This window comes from Anneissia japonica, unplaced genomic scaffold, assembly GCF_011630105.1.
Source record: "Anneissia japonica isolate Jap-2015-1 unplaced genomic scaffold, ASM1163010v1 scaffold284953_len930413_cov181, whole genome shotgun sequence".
NCBI lineage: Eukaryota > Metazoa > Echinodermata > Crinoidea > Comatulida > Comatulidae > Anneissia > Anneissia japonica.
The window spans coordinates 569101-583721 of NW_022746987.1; the positions used below are offsets into that span (position 1 = coordinate 569101).

Genomic DNA, 14621 nt, shown 5'->3' on the forward strand with positions numbered 1-14621 from the left:
ATAACTTCCTTCAATATCATATATATATATATATATATGTATATATATATATATGCTATACTATGACATTTTCACATTATTTTATTATTAGTATATCAGATTATACATCTGATTGATTGATTGGTATGATAATCAATACATACTGTTAGATATTCATCCATGTTGAATTTCATCGTTGTGGATTATGTATTAATTATTTTTTGTTTAATTATTTAAAGTAGGCCTATCAATATACAGTAAGCCAGTACTGCCTGCACACTCAGGAATATTAATTTTAGATTATTATTCAGCTATCTAATAATAGTAAGTGAATGTTTTTGTATGATATTTATGTGGCCTTTAAATATCTATTATAGTTCATTATCAAATTGTTTATTATCATAGTTAATTGATTAATTAATTAATTACAAAATTATTAAAAACAAAGAGTACTTAAAACAGATAAGGGCACATAGAAAAAATTATCTCTTTTTTTTTAAAGTGATGAGGGCGGGCGTTTTTTTTCTTTATCTGAACAATAGAATATTGCATTTTATTATTGATGAGGGAGGACGGCAAGATTATTGTAAAAATTTTATAAAAACTGGTTTAATTTTATTGTTTTCTTAAAAGAAACTGTATTTCTAGCCACAAAATTGCATTGTTTTTATGAAGCTTTTGAAATAAATGACGCGGCAAAAAAAAACTTCTTCTATTTATTCCCGCATGAATATTTCCAAAAATTCGACTGAGGCAGGAGTAACAGTATATATACACTAACAATTTTGTCTATGTGCCCTAATCTTACTAATTTCATAGAGGAGGTACAGTCAGTGGCGGCACCAGCGGGGGGGCAAGGGGACCCATCGGTTTGGTCAAGCCCCCCCCCCCCCAAGTTTGTCGGGCAGTCGGATCGAAAAGAAAAAAAAAATAGGCCTTATTTTTCCATCCCAGCCATTTACTAGTCTAGAAGTCCCAATTTTTAAAAAACAAATTTCGTTTTTGGGGGTAGGGGACATCCCCTCCCATACCCACCCCTGGCTCGGGTCTTCGGCTATAGTTACACCCATAAATACTTAGCCCCCCAGTCGGACCATCTTCGCCCCCCCCCCCCATAAATTATATCCTACAGCCGCCACTGGGTACAGTATTTGCAAATTCTGTATTGGTTTATTTTAAATGACCATTCATACTTATGGGTCATTCATTTTCTTAATCATATTTAAGAGAATAAAAACATACTTTTTTGTGACATTCCTTTCCCGGACAAGAATACATATTTATTGAGGAATATCATTTTGAGATATCATTTTGCTCAGTCTCAGGGTGCATACATTTTTATTCCCCTCCCTCGCATTTGAATAGTAAATGGATTTACTCATGGTACTATAATAGTACACTGTAGTACTGTAGCCAATTAATCAGCAAATTGTTTACTCATTAATTAATTAACTATCAAATGCTCAAACAACTATTTAACAAGGCAGTAATTACACAAAACAGCTGATATCTGGGTGGTTTATGTCAATAGACCATCAACACTAATTGTAGTAATTAATTAGCACATTTTCTGGTAATGTACACAGGATTGGTTATGTAATAGGTAGCAGTTTGACAGGTCATTGACCTACATACAGTCATAGTATCTGCCATTTTCAAGGATTTTCTTGTTTTCATGACAAAGAGTGAAGAATGTCATTCAACGCTGGATGATCTATCTGTTGAACTAGACATCAGCTTAACTTTTACGTACACATTTAGTTAACAACATAACCATAGTTTACTGTAGGAGATGTTCTCAACAATCAGTTTTTTTTAACAGAACTATGTACAAAGAATTAATCTTGCAGTTTCTTGCACCTAAGTATACCGTGTAATTGCTTTTGGTAAAATATTGGATCAATATATGTCAAAGGTCATTATGCTACTCCATCCCGTCTCTCTTTAACAGGATATGTACCCATCCATTTCACATCACCAGTGTCAATACAAATGTAGATATTATAATTGCAAACAGACACAACATCTTCAGTAGAGTTTTACATTTCAGCCTACTCCCCATATAGTTTCCCAATCTACTTTGTATAAGTATTTTAAATATTAATATTAATAAAACAATATGATAATTAGAGAAGCGCAACAATAATATGGCATACTGTATTGTATTTGGCACTTTAAGGATGCTCGCAGCACCAAACGCCACCTTACAGTATGCAAAGATATTTAACAAAAGAAATGGTCCATCGGACAATACAGTAACAATTATCTCCCAATTTTTCCCTTCCCGTTCCTTCCTTCATAAACTTATTAGTACTGAAGCTATATGTTTTCTATCGTCTTTGTCCATTATATTAAACAATGGCTTTAATAAAGCAATATTAGTTTTTTAAAATTTTCATTTACAATATTTTATTTCAAGTTTAAGTACAAGGTCCAAGATATATGCCAACGAGCAATCTTAATCACATACAGTGGCAATCCCATCACACGACAAACATACTGTATATAAAGCCCCTTTCAGACAGCTGTAATACCTCAATATTAAGGTAAGCATGCCGGCATGGGTTTCTGTCTGAAACGGTCAATACGCCAATATGCCGTTTTACTTCAGGCCACCTCGCACCCTAGTAATATTGCCGCAGTATTGCTGTAATGGTTGTTGGCTTGCTCTGTCTGAAAGGGTAGTAATGGTTGTTTGCTTGCTCTGTCTGAAAGGGTAGTAATGGTTGTTGGCTTGCTCTGTCTGAATGGGTCTACTCAATATTGCACCGATTCTTCTTAGTGCCCATCTGTAATGTTCATTCATTCATTCATTCATTTTATTCGAAATTCATATATATCATAACAAATTTCAAGGATAAAAACACAATAAAGTAACTCAAAGTCAAACTTATTTCCATTGTGGTCCTTAAAAATTTTCTCTTATAATTTTATAGACGAAAGCGGACATATTGCAGGTGCTATGAGATTTGCTTGCTAATCTCAAGAAACCCACAGTTTGGTTGTAGACCTAGTATAGTATATTGTATTAAAATTCCAGGAATCTTTTATGATTAAAAAATCCTGTTAAGTAATTGAACCCATAACCCTGAAACTGGCAAGCATCACAACCACCAATGTATGTAGTTATTTATTTATTTATTTTTACAGTCTAAAGTGCACATACTATACAGTGCTATGACATCTGCTTTCTAATACCAAGAAACCCTTTACTGTTTGGTTGTATAGTGTATTAAAATTCCAGGAAACTTTCATGATTTCACAATGCAAGAAGATTAACATGCACACTGAAATTGTGATCATTGTTAAATTCTAGGGTATGTACTGTATTGTATGGTAAACCTCCATTGTAACCCGTTAAACTTGTTTTATTTTACAGTATTTTATTTACAGTAATTGTTCCTTATTTAATATGTCTAAATAACTGTAAAATTGCAAACCATATTGTAATATCCCATTATGAACATCAAGTTATGTATCCAATTATTATACTTCTATAGAAGTTAACATCAATAATCATCTCTGTCATATACTGTATTTATGCCTTTAATTCATCCTTGTTTCTGTTGCACCTTTTGTTTTCAATCTGATTTAATTTCTTTACATTTATTTTACTGGATGCACCATCAGGTATTCTGACTTGTATTCTTGACTGATGCAAAAGGGAATCCAATAAATATTATTATTATTACACCTATTCATAGCTGTATCAAGTTTAATTCATTAGGGTCTTCCCCTCTGAAGTACCACTTTAGATGCCTACTATAAATATATACCATTAACTTTCTTCTTGTAATGATAATAATGAATATTGATGATTAATATTTGCCCGTTTATTTTTTCCTTGCATAATTGTAGTGTTTACCTCTATTATCCATCACAATTTACGGTTCAAATGATTAAAAAAAAAACTGAAAAAAATATATTTTACACAGGAAGAATGAATATTTATAAATTTTACACTTTGCATCCTTCTTGTCTTGAGGAATAATTTATTCAATCTGAAAATGTATTATCCTATGACACTACAAACAAGGCATAAAATAAATATTAAAACTTAAAAGTTTGGTCAATGTTGTTTTCAATTAAGTAAAACTATAGTCTCAATCACAAAGGTAAAGGTAGGAGAATAATCCTTAACTTGCAGCGTCATTTTGCTGAATTGCATATGGGCATGGTCCGTGACTACCTAGTAGCCGTAAATTGGCGCTTCATGGGAGATACAAGTTCACATCATTCCACAATGGCAGGGGCTGAAATGAACCATAACTCCCTACTCTTCCGATATATGCATTCGGTTCTTTAAAGTGCACACAAGCCAGATGCATATACACTGGACCTCCATTTTAAGTCCTTATCCGAGAAGACTAGGTTCTACCAACCGAACCATGGGCGAGGAGTGGCTGGAACCAGCGCCGATGTTAAGGCTGTAGCTAGCGACGCCCCTGCCTTACCGTTAGGCCACTAAAACTACTGACATACCTGTCCGAATGAGGCTGTGTGTCGGGGAGCTTTATACCCTGGACCCTAGTACAGTATATAATATATAAGACCTGTCCTAGAAAGTTCACTAAATAGTCACTAGAGTAAACAACACTATACATTTCCTGATAACCGAATCCCCATGTGGATGCTTTATTAGTAAATATAATACCTGTACAGTAAGGCATAGGGCATATAGACACAAGTTCCCTCTGGGAGCCAATTTATTGCATCTTGGCATGTAGTCAATCAAAATCATAACATAGTAAAGTTTATACTTACAATTAAGCACACACAGATCTAAATAAACACACCAACAGATGTTTCAGTCAGTCATTTAAAAAATCAATCATTTAATCAATCAGTCAAATCAATATATGTTCACTTTCTTTTTGAAATAATATACACTAACAACAGAAAAATAATTTTTTTTTATAATGTAAATACAAAGTATTTAATGTATTTAAATTGAAAATACAAGTAAAATTACTGTATGAACAGGGTGTTTCTTTTTTGCAAAGCACCGAATAGAGGGTTTGTTTTCTTTTTAATATTAAAACAATTTTTTTTTTTAATTTCAAAAATCATATCCAACAGTGGGAAGCGCGCCTTTCAAAGAATGGAATACATTGAACTGTACGTTGATTTATTTGTGATAATGACTGCCATTCTACCGAATAAAGAAAGAGGATAGCATCATGATGGTGATTGAAGTGTGTTGTCCCTGAGATGACATTATAGTATATTTGTTTATATTACAATTTTCCCACCACGATTCAAAATTTAATCTGTATTTTGTAGTAATTGGGAATATGTATGGTAAACTTCGTGAGGTCTACCAAGTGGTATAAAATTCCAAGTTTGTGTTGGTTTTACTTTGAATATGACATACATGGGAAAAGCATGGTTTTATACGCCTAATGACATTGTAATTGTAATGGACGCACTTGGTATCCTGCCATGTAAAATGTCCTCTGCTTTCTTTACCCAACAAAATCACAGAATACGTTCTGTTTGATTATAGCTCCCCTATCCAATTTTTTTCCCCCTGCACAATGCTCCATGTATTATTACATTTGTTCATTGCTAATTGTCACACTTGAATCTAGAGCAGACCCCTCCCCAATAATTTTAAATAAAGGTCATAGGTCATTTGATAACACTGTTCAGTATTGTATAGCTGAAACGTGCGCGGCGATAAACAATAACCAGCTAAGTGACATTTGAACACACACAGTTAAGTGTTTTAACCCATATTTTTTAACCCCATTTAACCACTCTTTAAGTGGCCTTTTTCCTACGCCAACAATTAAATTCCTGTTATTCAATAACCAAAGTATTTTTAACTGTAAATTTTCATTACAGTAGCTGAAAAGAAAAGTAATTTACAAAGAAAATGAAATGCAGATAAAAGAAAAATATTGGAGTTTTAACTAGTAGTTAATATAATAATCCAGATAAGTAAATAATGAAATTGTTAAGATGATGTTAAAACAGCAATCAAAACTTAACATTAATATTAATAATTACAATTATAGTTAATGGTAATATACAGTAAGATCAGGGAAAACTGTTTAAAATAGGCTTGCCCATCAATGTTATAAGAGAACTACGCATTCTCATTCACAGTTACAATATACAGATACTCCACAAATGGTGGCTACTATTATAGGCCCTCAGTAAGTGCCCAGTATTTCACATTTATAATTTGTCAAAGCTCTTTAAAGAAATTGATCTTCAGATCTATACTCTGTAGGCCTATTGTACAGTATATGGTAGGACTAGCTCTAGCAAACACAACTTTAAATTGTGTAGTGATTAATAATTGATTGATGGAATGTTATCACATTTGTGTAAACGGTATTTTCTCAGGTCCGTTAATGGATTGTCAGAATCTATACCATACCTTCTTATCAAAAGTGAATTTTTACGTTTATGTTCAGTGAGAGGTGGCATTTTCATGCCAGTTCATCGCTAATTCGGCCGAAAGGTTATAGATTCTATTTCACTGGCCTTAATTACCCTCCATCATGAGTATTGTCAGTGAATATGTTTGTCCTATTTACTCCGTGAAATTAGACTATCGAGACCGAATTCATTATGCTAGAATATTACCACGAGGTCATGAAGGGTAAAATTTACCTAGATTGTTCGACGTATGTTACAGCATGTCTGCTCGAATACGACATTAATTTCGCATGTGGACGACTAGAATTAGGCTAGTTGTTAAGGTTTCCCTCTTTAACCTGGTAACCAATCATTTTACTAGGTCATATCTGTAGAATAATCATTATGCAAGCTGTTCTAATGATCGTCATCCCTCCCTATCGAAAGAGATATATACAGTAGATTGTAGAGGCTGTCAACTTTTGTCTTAGTTCCAACAAAAGGCCAGGGTCAATTATGAGGAAATAGGACTATGAGTATGGGTTTTCAACAAGGTATTAAACACATCCCAAGTAGTTCAGTGAATTTCTGGTATTAACTGTTCAGTGGTTATTGCTTTGTGCTTGAGTTTATCAACCTTTTTGTGACGCTGTATAACTTATAAGTTATTGGCCATTTTCAAGGCTGTGGAAATTTCTTCTTTGTGCATAATGTTGTATTCTGTATATTTTTGAATTAAGCAGTCATTTTTATAAAATGAATTTCTTGAATTTCATCAAAGAAGTACCTTTAATAATTATATAAATACCGCTTTTTTCAGTTAATACTGTATATTATGAATTTAATGGATGTTCATTTGCATTACAGAATTTTTATTCATTGTAGAATCTTTAACGTGTGGAAATATATGTGATGGATTATGAAATCAAGCCTACCCGTAAGCCCTGTATAAACTTCACCACATTAAAATAAAATGCGTAAATTGGTAGTAGAAAAAAAAAGTGATGCGAATTTTGCCGGGAGGGTAATAGCCGCCCGTATCATCTATCGACAGTATACATGTCATTTCATACAGGTTGTATACTATATGCTTTCGGGTTAATTGACGTGGCTTCCTTCCCTTTAACCTACAAAACTCACTTCTAATTTATTTCTAACTTTAAGTTGAATCTGTAATTGAAAACTACATATGCCTTCAGTCATAGAATTTGAGATCTGCCAGCATGTATCGTTGGCAGTGTGATAGAGTGGATGAGGGCATCAGTGATGTACAGTAGGCCTACTTTTTATCTGCCAAATTATCTTTTCCTCCCAGCAAGTTACTAATTTCTCGAGTAATCCAATGATGAAGATAATTACACATTCCAGGGTACACATTTGGCTTCCAGTTTATCGATTAACGTCAATAAAATTTATCTCGCAAAAACCTACACTAATTTTCTGCCCAAGAGGGGATCCTTTTACTTTAGCAAAATTATAAAAAGTTTTAGTTTTTTGACTAGAAATCCAAAAATCAGTTATTCCAGGTATAAATATTTAAAACTTTACCAGTCTGCTTTGGATACATATTTAGATGATTAATGTTGTACTATTGATAATGCTGCTTGCGATCTGTACCCCTGTTAACCTACAATTATTTGAACTTAACCAAGAAAGTAAATATGTGTCTGAGCAGTAGAATATCAGTAAAAACTTTTATTACAATGGGATTGCTGCAAATTGCGTTAATTGCAGAAAAACATATGTAAAAATACTTAATAATATGACACGGTAAAATTAATACAGAAATTGTCTCGTTTCTTTTGGCATCATTGGTGATAATGACTACGTAAGAATGAGAATTTGATCTTGTTTGAAAGAGTTACCCTAAGTTATAATACTGTAAATGGATTTATGTAGCACAAATAAATGGGGTGTCTTTGTTCTTGACAAATAGTAGGCAACAACAAATAATAAATTTAAATAAAAACATAAGAAAACACTCCAATCTAGCACTCAAACTGAAGTATAACGTTACACTGTCTTGCTTATCAGAGATCTGTACTCCAGTTGAAATTCATTTGGCGGTCATCAGCCGATGCGATACTATGGAGAACGCCGCAACTCGCGCACAACAGATCATTTTCATCAACGATCCCTTCAGACTGCAACAATCATCAGGCGATGTTGCGTCGTCTAGCGCTCACAAAGAGCGAAGTTAGATTTGTGGCACAACCATCGTACAACGCAGTTAGTTCCCGGCAACTAGCTAGCAAGAAATCAAAATTAGTGAACTGATAGATTTTAACATGAGGAAAAAAGATAAGCGCAGAATCATAGACTTATAATGTAATTTTTTTCAACATCAAAACTGCGTTGATGTGATACAGTATGACTCATCCAAGTGCCAGCCCTATCAGATCTAATGATGCTGGTTCCCCAGCTGAAGTAGTTTCTAAGATACGCATAAGTTTGATGGAAACATTATAAATAAATATTATTTGAATTGCTTTTTTTAAGCTGCTTTTAATTGAAAATTAAAAATAAGAAGGTAGTTTTCTTGTCAATTAACAGATGATTTATCTATTTTCATATTTTTCTTCTATATTTACTTGCATCACAGTGTTGGTACTGTATATTAAGCGACATAATTTCATGTTGCCTTGTGTTTATGACAAAGTTCATCTTCTTATCTGACTATAAAATTTACTGGTAAATATATTTAAGGATTTCCAAACATATGTAAATTAGTGAAAACTTAAGTTTTGATCCGTGCCTCATTGAGAGGTTAATTATTGATTATTTCTAAATTAGCTTTTCATTGCTTTTATAAAAGTTTTGTGTAACTTTACGTGCAAAAGGCATTCCTTATATAATCGGGGGAAAAAATGTAAACTTTGGTATTAGCAACTCTGTGCATGTAAGCCGAGCCAAAAAAAAGAACCAGCCTTGAGGCTCAGAAGCTATAATTATTTTGAATCTGAAAATGACTAGACATTTTAGAGACTTCAATAATACAAATTGACTTCCATATTTTTTAACTCATCTCAGATGTACTGTATAAAAAGGGTAAAGGTAGTTGAACGTGTATAGGTCTGGAGTGCCTTTCTTAAGCGTTGGGGGCCAGACTGCAATACTTTGAGGGGATCGCCGCATTCCTCATGTCTTTACTTTCCCAGCATATGCCGGTAACCATTTATACTCTTGCATAGGTAGAGACAAACGCAGATAAAGTGTCTTGCCCAAGAACCCAAGTGATTTGCATAGCGAGAGTTTCGAACACCCATCTACAAGGTTGACAGTCCAAACCTCAAATTCTGCGCCAAACACTTCCACCATCTCAAAGTACGTGGCTATACTAACATCTTTGAAAAAATAGAAACATTGTTAAAATAGTGAAATTGTTGCAAAAGCTATATTTTATAATAGAAACATTTACTTAATTTAAAAAAATTTTATTTACTTTAATATAGAAATAATAATAATAATAATAATAATAATAATAATAATAATAATAATAATAAATAGAAAGATGACCGACATTTATACAGTGTAGTCTGTTTAGCAGGCATCTGGCATTGTAAAAGTACAGTGTGCATGAACGTGGCATGGTTAGAAAAAGGGAATTCCCTTAAAAGCCAATTATGCTACTAACATTCAGCCTTTTGTTCTTCTATTTGCAATAGAGTGAATGAGATTTCCGCATTCAATGTTTTTTTTATATGTATACGCCAACGCATACAACAACACTTTAGTCTTGCCACGATAGCGAAATGATTTTGGAAAAAGAACTTTTAAATATCGGTCAGTTAAATTATGGAATAATCTATCAGACCTTCATACCATATTCATTCACTTTCCTTACAATCCTTTAAAAATCTCATTTAATTTCACTGTTTTTTTTTTCTTTTGTTTCTTGTATTTATATAATATATATACTGTCTCTTATACACATCTAGATGTGTATAAGAGACAGGTTTGCAGATGATACAAAGCTTTTTAGAGTTGTAGACTCGGTTGAGGGAAGAACAGTGTATTAACAGTACTGTGTATCCAGAATAAAGAAAGATTTCTATCTATCTACCAACAGCATAAGTTCAAATAAACCCAATTCTTCAGTCAATAATGTTATATTAGTGCTGAGAAAGTACTGGTACTGGGTTCGAAGATAAACACGTTTCATAACTAGTACTAGTAGGGCTACAGTACTGTTACAGTCTGTATAAATATATTGTTTGTATCTTTTTATTCCCATCCGAGAGTGATAAATTTGTGTACAGGATGGATGTAAAGTGTTACGAGCGTGAATTGCATTTTTAAGAGATCTTGCTAATGTGAATGTTATTTTTTTTTTAAGTTTGTTAACACGTATACCATTTGACATACCCTACAAAAGTAGTACATTCTAAAAAAAAGCATTGAAAATAAAATGATTAATATTGAAATAATATTTAATATTTGATTGGCTCACATTGTTGTCTATTTAGTAATTTAGTTTTCAATTAAACATTATAAGGAAAATATGTGGTTTCTCACCTTGAAATTAGATGCATCGTGGGTGAAATTATATTCACCAAAATAGGTCAAAGTCAAATTTTTTTTTTACAAAATTTTGATTTTAATGTTTTTGAATAATTTGATAAATTTGTTTTCATAAAAAAGTTGTACTCCAAGCATGTTCTGCAATTCTAGTCCTATTATTTGTACATGTTAATTTATCTTTGAAGCTGATGTTCTCAAAACCTGGTTCACATACAAGTTTAATTGCTCATCTCTGGACCTACTTTACTGTACTTATCCTAGGGAAGCCATACAAAAAACCAAATTAAAACCTATAATGTGATCTACCCACATATAATATAAACTAATTTTTGATTTTACAACCATGAGACTCATTTTGTGGTGAGACCTCTTACATATGTCCTGCAACAAATTTATGGGTTTCCATCCAATAAAATGTCTGAATCTGAAAACGAAATAATTTTGGTTTCTGTTTCATTGGGAATTAATAACTTATTTGGATGAATAATTCAAATTTTTAATTGAAATAAAATTTTTATGGGTTCTTTTTTTTTTTTTTTTTTTGACTGAGTTCATCGCAGATGCTATATCTTTTACAATAATATACACTTAAAAATCTTTCGAGATATAATTTAGGAGCTTCGGTAAATAATTAATCTTGCTCTCATTGTTATCAAACACATTGTTTACATTGACAACGTTATAATTGCAGGAGATGTCAAACTACACTGGATTAATAGCAGGCAAGTGGAGTGCAGAGTACATTTTCTTTGTAGCAATTAAATAAAGAATCTTATATCAACCGCTTTGTAAGGCTGGTTCGTTGGGTTGTGAGTAAGATTGGCCAAATTGCTAGTCAAGCTGCTAGAGTGAGATAACTTGCGTCAGTAAATTGCGTTTGTTCTTGAACTTCTCAACCCTCAGCCGTTTTCGATGGTCAAAGTGCAGACAATCGCAATGGTTGTGTCCTTTCACTGTGTGATAGGTGATTTTTCTGTCTGGATTTGTTTATCTCCCTGTTCACAAATTTTATTATCCTTTCCAGTTTAATATCCACAATTTATGAATATGAACATTACACATGCAATTTTTAGGCCCCTACAGTCATGATACATGGTACCACAGATACAGAAATAAATGCATGTACTAGCATGGCTTATTTGTTTATTTATTTGACAAATTGAGCCTGATCAATTTAAATTAATGGATACAGATGGATAATTGCTGATTCAGCTTATTCATGTAGATAAAAAAGAAATGGCAAAATTTATTTTAAAAACTAAACATGTAAAATCATTAAATATTAGATAGGAGTTTTAAGCTGATAAGAATTCAAATCAACCTAAAATTAGTTTAGTATTAATAATGCTATGCAAAAATAACACTTTAATATTTAAACTTATAATTAAATTTACTTTTTATTTGAATCTTTCTCACTATTAGTATGTTAATTACAAATTTCATCTATTGAATATTGCCCCCCATCCCCAGATAAATTTTATAATCCTCTTTCCCCGTCGCATCTAACCGTAAATCTATGAGCAAATAATAGAAAATCAGACTCAATATCTGACAGAATTTATTGGATCTGCTTCCCCAAAATGTTGGAACACCCTTATTATGCCGTCACGTTATCACCAGAGAGAAAACCATTGATTTTAATGATTTTTATGACAATTCAGACATTATGTCTGGATGCGTTAGTTTGTTTAAGTGCTGCTGCTGCTGTAGAAAAGTATGTTAACACTAGTAAAATATCATACAGATTACAATCAAAAAGGATTTAAACAGACCTTTGTATTTTAGCCCTTGTGGTGTAGGGGGCATCCGGTTCTGTATGTTGAACTCTAATTATGTTTAACCTAATGCCCTAATTATTTGAATAGCCTCTCAATCACTATCCATTGACCACAGATACTATACACACTTCCTACAAAAAGCCAGGTATACTATTAAAGGTTAAGTGTACTGTACATGATACGGTACTGTTTAATTTTGTTGGCATCCATTACCGATACTGTAGGCCCATGCTTATGTCCTTGTATAATAGGCAGGCTTGCATTATCCTATCACACCAGAGTACTGATTACCTTTAAGTGCTCTAGGATAGTAAATCATGGTTGCTGATTAGCAATTAATGGAGTATTTATGATTTTTCTGTTTCATGTGTTTTGTACCAATTCCTAGGTTGCTGCAAGTACTGTACTCTTTGTCATTTTTATACCTGAAACCTCAATGTAATATTCTAAATACTGGAGGGTCTACTTTGACAGTGATTGAATTTACTTTTTATTAACCCTAACAGCTCTTGTTGAGAAGCACTAAATATATATTTGTTTGTGTAATATGTTATGTAAAATTATATAATTTTGATGCTGTATATATTCTGCTTTTTGAGATTAAGTAAATGAAATTAATAAAATTAAAATTTTAATTATAAATAACTTTAGGCCATGTCCATTATCTGTACATGCTTTATTTTTTCTGTCTAATTTGTAATAGACAATTAGAGTTGTTTAGCGTGCATCTCATACTATTGGTATGGAACAATCACCACTAGAAACTCTGTACAATGAACGCATCATAACTAAGGCAAATCCATCATTACACTTACCTCCCATTCAAGAACCTTGCTTTACCCAGCTGTCTTCAGAGCAATTAAGAACACGATTAGTGTAAGATTTTTTTTTTTATATATATACTCTATATTTAATATTTACTTGGTTTTTCTTTTATTAATGATTATTTTTTTTGTACAAATATATTAACCTAGACCTACTGTATAAATTAAAATACAGTATGAAAATGAATAACTGTTGAAAAGAGAGGGTTGGAGTTGTAGTAGGAGGATGCTAAATATAGAATAAATATATGCGCTATATACAACAGGAATTCCAACTTTTAAATGATTAAAATAAAATGATAATTTTTTTTAATTTAACACGCTACTGTGTCAAAGATTGTTTACGGCCCACATACAGACGTGTTGACATACTAGCATGAACAACTACACAGTATAGGGTGCTTACATATTACAGTTATTATTTAATAATTTATTTACTTATATTTAATAATACACATATTGTTATATATTTTATTTTTTCTTTTGTTATTTGATAAGGTGAGCAAATTGAATACTGTACTTATAGTATGTGGACAGTATACAGAGATTTAATGACCAGTAATCCTAAAATTTCATAATGTTCTTTTAAGTTAAAATTTAGATCTACAGTAGAATTGACAATCTGTTGATTGATTTGAATAATCATTAATAAAATTCTATATTTGTATGTCCTGTAAATTCCTGTGAACACACAATTGGCAATTAATGTCATCAGCTTGCTGTCTGCTCTTCTAAGAGCATAGGCTGTGGCCTAGAAATATCTAAACTCGCATGTTCAAGTCAAGGGTCATAAATTGCTATATGCGGCATAAAAGCTGAGTGGTTTTGCCCAGCGGTTGCAGTTCTGCTTTTCAACCTTTGAGGTGTCAGATGTTCAATCCCTCCCCGTGCATGTGTTCTTGGGCACTTTATGGTTGAACCTCTTCACCCAGCAAGTGGGTACCTGGTAAGTTCAAACACAAAATGTGCTGATTAAACTTTGATGGGAGTTTTTCCTACGGTGCTGAGTGTATGGTCATAATCATTATGTGTTTAAATTAAGCGCTTTAAAGGCCTGCTGATATATAGAGGCCTACTCAGGGCTGTACAGTAGCTATAATAAACAAAGGGTGGGTAATTGACATTTTAAGGGTGGGTGGGTGGGTGAACA

The 14621-nt window shown here is 32.6% G+C and overlaps 1 protein-coding gene across 1 annotated transcript in view; it reads left to right on the plus strand.

Moving 5' to 3' along the window:
* The window catches only part of LOC117120359 (nuclear receptor subfamily 0 group B member 1-like), a 34327-nt gene that overhangs the window by 1410 nt on the left and 18296 nt on the right, over positions 1-14621 (plus strand). The gene's annotated exons all lie outside the window — the stretch shown is intronic.